Genomic DNA, 9890 nt, shown 5'->3' with positions numbered 1-9890 from the left:
TCGTGCTGTCACGATTGAAGATCCAGCGTAGCTCTTACTGGGACAAATTGACGTATAAAACTTCACAGCGGAAGAATCCAGGCTGCATTGAAGTTTTAGGCTAAAAAGTTGCAGTAAATCTGTGTAAAAGAATAAATCAGGTAAAAAGAAAAATGACTTGTAACAGCACGGAAGGGTTAAATACGGCATTTGAAATGGCTTTAATATGTCAATGTAATATCTTCACATTTTCAAACTCATTTGAATGTATTGTTTTCATTTTAAATGTTGATGAAAATTTTGATATGAACTCTCCCACACACCTTAATGACACTGAAACGTATATATAAAGAAATGTTTTTTGGGGGGGAAATTATTCATATAAATTATAATTAAAAAGGTGACTTTTCAAAGTCTTGACGTTATTTTATCCCATTTCATTGACAGGCACCCAGTCCAAATCATATAATAACCTATCATAAGTCAAAAAAGAGTTTTAAATGATTATACAGTTTAATACAGAAAATTATTAGACAGAGTTCAGCTCAGACAGGGGGCTCCCATTACTACATCTCCAAGTGCAGGTATGCTTTATTTTAGAGCGGTCCTTCCCCCTTGAGTGTGAAAATTGTTCCTTGTCTAGAGGATTGCTTTGGTGATCCTAAGACCAAAATAGTGCGAAGCAGCTGCTGTTGGCTGGTAGAGGGTCGTATTTGAGCCCCATGAGAGTTGCGCCAGCCTATGTCGTCTCTCTCCTCCTCTGAGCTCACTGGAGCGAGTGGAAGGTCACCCACCAGCTGCTTTGTTCTTCTCTTTTAGTATATGAACATGGACCCCATAGTCGACTACAGTTAATATAGAAAGAGCCTTAAATAGAGGCTCTACCAACAGACATAACACTCAAAGTTCTGTTGCTCATCAGCCACAGCCATTAGTACCCTAATCTCACTTGACATTTTACCTCAAAAACCACCTGCTGACGCACGAACAGGAAGAGGATCTCACGGAGGTACTGTATGTCACGTTGTCACATGACATCAGAGTCAGCCATATTGGTATTGCCTCCAAACTTCAGCACGTTGTGTCATTGTTTGCATCATTTTCGAAAAAGTTCTCTCGCACAAATGGTTGAGACAAACTTAGAACCTGTGTAGTTTGAGAAATATTTTGGTGGGAATTGCCAAGGTTAAACATTTGTGGCATGTGAATGGGAGACAGTGAGAAACCTCAACCATCTCAAGCTACATACATCGGTTCATATTTCACAGGTCATCACTTCTAAAGAAAAGGCTTGCGGTAAAAAGCCATTTATGAATGGAGTGGATTTTTTTCTTCAGTTTTTCAGTGGTCTTCTAACACGAAGCAAATTGTTTTAGATTTATGTTTGCTCCCCCCAAAAGTTATTAAATTATTAAAGTAATTAACTTAAAGTCCTATCACAAACACTCGAGGGCACCAACGATGATCATTCCTTTGTTCAAAATGACATGTAGTACATTAATATGTGACAAATGAAAACATTTTTGCACCTCAACTTCCCTTTTGAAACATACAGTGGGCAAAGTGGAGTTCCCTGATTAACCCTGTACTCTTAACCCTCCTTGCCCCCTCCCTGCCATTAGATCTTGATTGATAGGTCCCAAGGGTCAAAGCTGCGAGGTCAGCCCGTCCTGAGACACCTGCTCTCTCTTGTCAGGCCTGCAACACCCACACTCCCACTGTGAGTATGCCAACTTACAGCCAACCCTCTTGACAAGAGTGTTTCCAGCACACATACTATATTACACTGACAAATACTGCATCTATCTGCTATGTGGTAATTTCACTTGTCTTTTGTCATATGGGGAATATAGGGCTGCAATTCAATTTTTCTCTCTCTATCTCTGCAGAGAATGCACAATCGTGAATCAGCCACATATCTCAGCCAAAAATTGTCCTATCCTAACAAACCATACATCAGTGGAAAGCTTATTTTTCGGCTTTCAGATGGTGTATAAATCTACATTTCAAAAAATGTACCCATGTGACATGGTTTTGTGGTCCAGGGTCACATATATAATTTACCGAAACAAGGACAAGGATTTTGGATACTGCAACCCATGTCCCCATAACGTATGGTTTAAGACATACAGACAGACACACACAGTATACACCAGTATATGCTTTTATGATTATTACAGTATTAGGGCCTGTTCACATATCGCGTCTTTTGCGCGCTCAAGTTCGTTATTTCAAATGTAGGCGCGCGGTATGCGCGCTCATAATGGAAGCGATACGTTCGTTTTTTCCAAGCGCGTCCGCGCCGCATCGAAATTAACATCTCAAATTTTCAGAATGCCGCAAAGCGTTATCCTTGCTGTAACGGAGAGCGCAGCTGATGGTTGCGCTTAGCAACGACAGACGCCTCCCGAGCGCAACCGCCCTAGCGCTTTGTAAAAAGAACGCAGCGCGCCTAGCGTTTTTAGAACGCTATATGTGAACAGGCCCTTATTATGGAGTTTTTGTTTTAGAATATTGGACAATCACACACAGAAACACTTTCAAAAAGATATAGGCCTACTAACAAATTATTCTCATTCATTAACATAACCATAACATTTAACTTAATATATTATGTGGTGACTCTTGTTTCTGTGTTCAAGTGCCATAAGGGAATGTCTCACAAATCACATATTTAGAACAAATGAGTAAGAGCAGCTCTTGGTTGATGGCAGACACTGTGAATAAAGCTGCCCAGAGCTCTTATTCTAACCTCCTTTATTTCAGTCTGTCCAAACTTCAAATAGGACGGCGGTTTTGAATGAATGATAATACTCAGCAGCTGATAATGCACCATTCAGGAAGGAGAATCAAGTTCCTAATTGACAGACTGCTGGGCGGGCTGAAGGGGCAGAACCTAAATGTTATTTAGAATTCAAATGTTTGATACTACCTGGTATCAAAACAGCGTGTTTGCCAAAAATGTTAAATTAATTTACTAGAATGACAACACGTCTAAGAACTCCAGAACAATCAGTGACTCTCATATGCATAAACCACTGACGATCACTTGATCTGCTCAGAAAAACGAAGCTGTTTACTTCAAATATTTTGCTCTATATAGTCCTCCCAGCTGTGGGACAACATTGTTGTTCTTATTGACAGTTTTTTGCTTCTAGAGATATTGAATTGTAATGTCACTTTGTTTCCAAGGTCATCAACAGTGTTTACAGTCAGAAAAAGCTGATACTCTCCCTGGAAAGTACAATAGGGCAATCTGTTTAACTATAGCTTTTAATCGTATTTCTATTTTATATCATTATTATTTATATATTAATATAGTGTATATTTTAATATACTTAATTTCTGAGGAATCAAATTAATATAATACATCACATTTAAATTGAAGCGGATAAAGCATTATATTGATTGCTCACCTCAGGGCCATTCAACTTTTTCATGTGGCGAGGTTGCATGAAGTGTTTTCTGAAACAAGGAAGCAATCTCATTGACATTCCAGCTGCATCACTACAGTACAAGATAATGCAGTATACATTCTAACATGTTGTACCTCCTTTGATGATGTAATATGTTTTGATATCCTCACAACGTTCATCTGGCTGCTCGTGATCCAACCACAGCTGAACTTTGTAGTAAACACTCGCATGATAACCAATACGGTTGATTGTGAACACTGAAACACAAAACCAGTCAAATGTCATCAGCTCACATCAAAGTTAGTTAAGCTATATTAATTTAATTAATTTAATTAAACAGGGGCTGTTCCATATTATGTAATATAATCAGCATAAATCTTTCATAAACTTACTTGGGATTACTGTATAAGTTATAGAGAACAAATTCACTCCTAGAGAGCAAGGAGAAGCAGTCATTGACAGGTAATACAACGGTCCTGATGAAAGAGAGAGTTTTAATGAAAAGACATCTCAAATACTGAATGTTGCAATATTTTTTTGTGGATTATTATGTAGGTTTCCAATTATATTTTTGAACTATACTGTTCAAATCTTTGGGGTCAGTAATTTTTTTAAACTTTTTAAAATCTGATTTATTTTATTCAGACATGGACACATTAAATTGACCATGTGACATTAAAGACATTTAAAATGTTACAAAATATTTATATTTATTATGAACTTTCTATTCATCAAAGAATACATCTATCATGGTTTCCACAAAAATATTAAGCAGTACTGTTTTCAATACTGATAATAATAATAATAAGAAAGCTTTCTTGAGCACTAAATCAGCACATTAGAAGGATTTCGGAAGGATCGCGCTAAACTGAAGATTAAATGAAAATTCAGCTTTGCCATCACAGGAATACATTGCATGTTAAAATATACAAATATAGAAAACAGTTATTTTAAATTGTAATAATATGTCACAATATTACTGTTTTTACTGTACCTTTGATATGTACATACTGTATATATGTGCGTGTGTGTGTGAGAGAATGTGTGATTTTTAAAAAAAATTGATATTCCACTTACCATCAAATGTCTAACAGATAGTAAGATGTTCTGAGGAACATAATAATCTTCTCTCTGCAATCACAGATGACACACAAGATAATGCAATAAAACAGAAAAGTTGAAGGGCACAAAAGCACCATATCTGTTATCCTTCATGAACAACACCAGTGGCCAAAACTCCTCTGGTCAGAACGGTTATGTACAAGTTGAGAGGCTTGGATTTAAACAGAACAACTATTCTGTAAAAGAAGTTCTTGCTTTTAACAATGCACTGTAGTATACTTTTGTAAAACACATTTGGTTTGAAACCCACCACAGGTGTTTTGTTAAGTGCCAGTGTTTTTTTTGTGAACAGGGAACTTTTGAAAAAAGCAAGTTTATCCATGAGATGAAATCACGAAACAATGTAGTGGGTACCGTATGTGCATGACTTTATTCAGTTTTATACTTCAGCATCACAAACATGATGACATACAATTTCTGCAAATATTTAATGTATTAAAATAGTCCACTGAAACAACAAATGGGTATTTCCTGTCTCCTTGCTGTTCACATGAAGAAGAGTGGCATCACACTGCTGGACTAGTCAAAACTTCTCACCTATAGTAGGGAACAAAAGTTTATTGATGTCATTAGATTGTTTTATATCAAACACAGAGACATTAGAACCATTGACCAGTGTATAATGTATTTTTACAAATCTGATCAAAGCCAGTGCCCAGGTCAATTTTACTGCCATCAAAATGCCATTAAAACATTATACCAATACTTTGAAATGGCTTTGCTTTAATGAAATATGAATATGAATTAACCACTGACAATCTCTTGATCTTATCAGAAAACACAGAATGGAATATCTGCTCCAAAAAAAGGAAGAGAAAAAAAAAGAGAAAAGGAAACAGCATACCATTTGGCTTGTCTTACATCCCTCCTCTCTGTTGAAAACTTTTGCTCATAACATTCAGATTTTTCACCTGCACAGTGATATTGAAATTGTTTTCAATACCTTCTATTGGATTGTTTGGATGTTTTCAAGGTCATCAACAAATGTCACGTTCACATAAACCTGATATTCGCAAGGCAAAATACATAAAATATATTTTTTTTTATCTCAACTTGATCATAAAGATATAAAACATTGTTTATTTTGGAAAGAATAAATTGTTAGTGTTGAAACCTCTAGACCAGAATTTTTTTTTCCTGTAGTGAAAATTTGTTACATGACATACTATTATATCATTTTGCTATATATTTGTATACATCTGGATCATAAAATTCATTTGTATTGGAAAAGATAAAGCATCACTGTTGATTGCTCACCTCAGGGGTATAAACTGTCCTCATATAAATTCGAACTGTTTCATGAAGTGTTTCTAAAACAAGAATGTGGTCTCATTAGTGAGATGTATTAATGCACTGCTGATAGTGACTGTAAGGGATACAGTAAAACAGTCTAATATGCAGTACCTCCTTTGATGATGTCACATATTTTAAAATCTTCACATATAACATCTGGCTGCATGTGATCCAACTGACCTTTTTAGTAAACAAGACCATGAAAACCCATATGTGTGGTTGTGAACACTGAAGGACAAAACAAAGCAAATAAATGATTAATAATAAAAAAATAAAAAATAAAATAGTTCCATAAAGTAAACATTATTATATGCATAATGTAACCAATATAAAGCATTCATCTTTCATATTTTCAACTTACTTGGAATAACTGTATATGTTAAATTGTATAAGGTCATTCCTAGAGCATGGGGATGCAGTCACTGACAGGTAATGCAATGGCCCTGATTTAAGAGAGCATTGACTGTTTTAAATTACATAACAATGACATCAAACAGAATCATGAAAAGAGATTCCAATCCCAAAAGAGGTGATTGATGAACTCATGATTCATAAACATAATTTGTAAAATAAACAGTAATTAATACATAAATTGAAATTAAAAATCGAAAGAAACCTTTTGGGGGAAAAATCTATTTACAAAAAACACCCATTGAGTTTTTAATAAGTACCACATATGTTTAGCTGGTAGCTAAGGATCTGAGGTAGATCAAACTGAGTAAATAAGTAAATCATTGAAAAACAAAAAAGATCTTACCATCGTAGCTGCACCAGAGGCTAACACTTTCTGAGGAGCAAATCAATTGTGTCACTGCTGAGGATATAAGACAATGACACAATATGACAAAGGAAAACTAAAAGGTATACAGAAGCACCATTGCTGATCTCCTTTAATGAAACAGTGGCAAAACCTCTCCTTAATGGGTTCGTACCATTTGTGTATCAGTCTTCAAATTATGATCTAATAACAACAGGACACAACAGTGCACTGCATTATTGTAAAACTTCTCTTTTAGATTGAACCATGGTTTTTTTAACGTTTTTTTCTCTCTCTGTAAGTACCTATAATTATGTGAACAAAGAAGTGCTGGTAAACAGAAAGTAGTGAATACAGAGGGTATGTCATTTAAATGGCATTTATTTACACTTTCACAGTTTCAGCTTCACAAACATACTAAAACCATTTCATGACTCTCCTCAACAGTCCAGACTTAGACAATTACTTTATTATAAAAAAAAGGCAGACACCACAGAAAAGGTTATAAAAAAGAAATAAAATATAATACACCTAAGGTTTATGCTTAAAACATTAACTGTCTTAATAAATCTTGTTAAATACCATTCAAAAGTTTGGGGTCAGTAAGATTTTTAATTGTTTTTGAAATAAACCTTTTATGCTCCCCAAAGTAGCATTTACTGTATTTGATCAAATATACAGTAAAAACATTTTGGTTACTAACATAACCTTAGTTCCCTGAGATAGACAGGAACGAGACATTGCACAGACATTGCACAGTAGCTGACACTATGGGAAAAGTCTCTTTCTCCAAAATACTGAAGTCTAATTAAATCACGTCTGTGTAAGAACATTTTGAACATTTTGATGCACACAGAAATGGCATTTTAGCGCACCCAAATGGGTAGGCCCATTTGTTTATATAAGTCGCCGCTGAGTGCCATTTCATCGTAATTTTTCGACTGCGGAAAGTGGAGAAGCGACCGCTAACATTGCAAGCATAATAACATGGCAAGGGTATGCAATGTCTCATTCCCGTCCATCTAAGGGAACCGAGTTACGTTAGAAACCAAAACGTCCTTTCAATAATGGTTCACTCGACATTGTGACAGTAGCTGACGCAATGGGGAACGCAATCCAACAGCGCTGTGTTATTAGCGCAGGACTGTCCTTAAAAGGCAGAGAAAAGGCCCTGCAAGCCTGGTCCAGGGATAAAGCTCTGTTCCCAGGACCTTAACAGTGAGGAGGATTGCTCGGGCTGCTGCTCAGGGTCCAACACTAACTGGGGGCGAGGGCCCTGACATTTGAGGAATGGATATCGCTTAACGTTCCGTGGAGGCAGTGCCTGACTTCAAGCTCTGCTTTGGGCTGGGCTTGAGCAGATGCTGCCGTCAGATTGACGGGCTGCTAGGTCGACCTGGGGCGAAGCCGTCCACTACCGAGCAGAAAAAGGCACGTCGGAGAGACCGAGGAGTCAAGGAGGGCTGTCCTGTCGGCGACATTGATCTCTGTCAAGTTCAGCCAAAGGTGGTGCAAAGTACCACTCATTGCGCGGCTAATTGCTTGGGTTGTCATCTTGGCACATCTTGGCTGATGACTTAGTCAGCTCTTCATTCACCTCTGGAAAAAACAGGTCTGGCCTCTGCTGGGGAGCTCTCTGCCAGCGCCCTAGCTGCAGGAAACACTCATCGAGGTAGACTCAAACCCAGCTCCTTGACAGTCTTGAAGGGGACCCGACTGAGCTCGGGTCAACACTAAGAAAGTTACTTGATATTATTAAAAACAAATCGAATAGAAAATATAACATTTCTTACATATAACATATTATATATATATATATATATATATATATATATATATATATATATACAGGTCCTTCTCAAAAAATTAGCATATTGTGATAAAGTTCATTATTTTCCATAATGTAATGATAAAAATTAAACTTTCATATATTTTAGATTCATTGCACACCAACTGAAATATTTCAGGTCTTTTATTGTTTTAATACTGATTATTTTGGCATACAGCTAATGAAAACCCAAAATTCCTAACTCAAAAAATTAGCATATTTCATCCGACCAATAAAAGAAGTGTTTTTAATACAAAAAAGTCAACCTTCAAATAATTATGTTCAGTTATGCACTCAATACTTCGTCGGGAATCCTTTTGCAGAAATGACTGCTTCAATGCGGCGTGGCATGGAGGCAATCAGCCTGTGGCACTGCTGAGGTGTTATGGAGGCCCAGGATGCTTCAATAGCGGCCTTAAGCTCATCCAGAGTGTTGGGTCTTGCGTCTCTCAACTTTCTCTTCACAGTATCCCACAGATTCTCTATGGGGTTCAGGTCAGGAGAGTTGGCAGGCCAATTGAGCACAGTAATACCATGGTCAGTAAACCATTTACCAGTGGTTTTGGCACTGTGAGCAGGTGCCAGGTCAAGCTGAAAAATGAAGTCTTTATCTCCATAAAGCTTTTCAGCAGATGGAAGCATGAAGTGCTCCAAAATCTCCTGATAGCTAGCTGCATTGACCCTGCCCTTAATAAAACACAGTGGACCAACACCAGCAGCTGACATGGCACCCCAGACCATCACTGACTGTGGGTACTTGACACTGGACTTCAGGCATTTTGGCATTTCCTTCTCCCCAGTCTTCCTCCAGACTCTGGCACCTTGATTTCCGAATGACATGCAAAATTTGCTTTCATCCGAAAAAAGTACTTTGGACCACTGAGCAACAGTCCAGTGCTGCTTCTCTGTAGCCCAGGTCAGGCGCCTCTGCCGCTGTTTCTGGTTCAAAAGTGGCTTGACCTGGGGAATGCGGCACCTGTAGCCCATTTCCTGCACACGCCTGTGCACAGTGGCTCTGGATGTTTCTACTCCAGACTCAGTCCACTGCTTCCGCAGGTCCCCCAAGGTCTGGAATCGGTCCTTTTCCACAATCTTCCTCAGGGTCCGGTCACCTCTTCTCGTTGTGCAGCGTTTTTTGCCACACTTTTTCCTTCCCACAGACTTCCCACTGAGGTGCCTTGATACAGCACTCTGGGAACAGCCTATTTGTTCAGAAATTTCTTTCTGTGTCTTACCCTCTCGCTTGAGGGTGTCAATGATGGCCTTCTGGACAGAAGTCAGGTCGGCAGTCTTATCCATGATTGCGGTTTTGAGTAATGAAACAGGCTGGGAGTTTTGAAAAGCCTCAGGAATCTTTTGCAGGTGTTTGGAGTTAATTAGTTGATTCAGATGATTAGGTTAATAGCTCGTTTAGAGACCCTTTTCATGATATGCAAATTTTTTGAGATAGGAATTTTGGGTTTTCATGAGCTGTATGCCAAAATCATCAGTATTA

Source organism: Siphateles boraxobius, unplaced genomic scaffold (genome assembly GCF_051911475.1).
Source record: "Siphateles boraxobius isolate OS27281-9 unplaced genomic scaffold, OSU_SipBor_1 1, whole genome shotgun sequence".
Classification (NCBI taxonomy): domain Eukaryota; kingdom Metazoa; phylum Chordata; class Actinopteri; order Cypriniformes; family Leuciscidae; genus Siphateles; species Siphateles boraxobius.
This window is presented reverse-complemented; position numbering follows the sequence as displayed.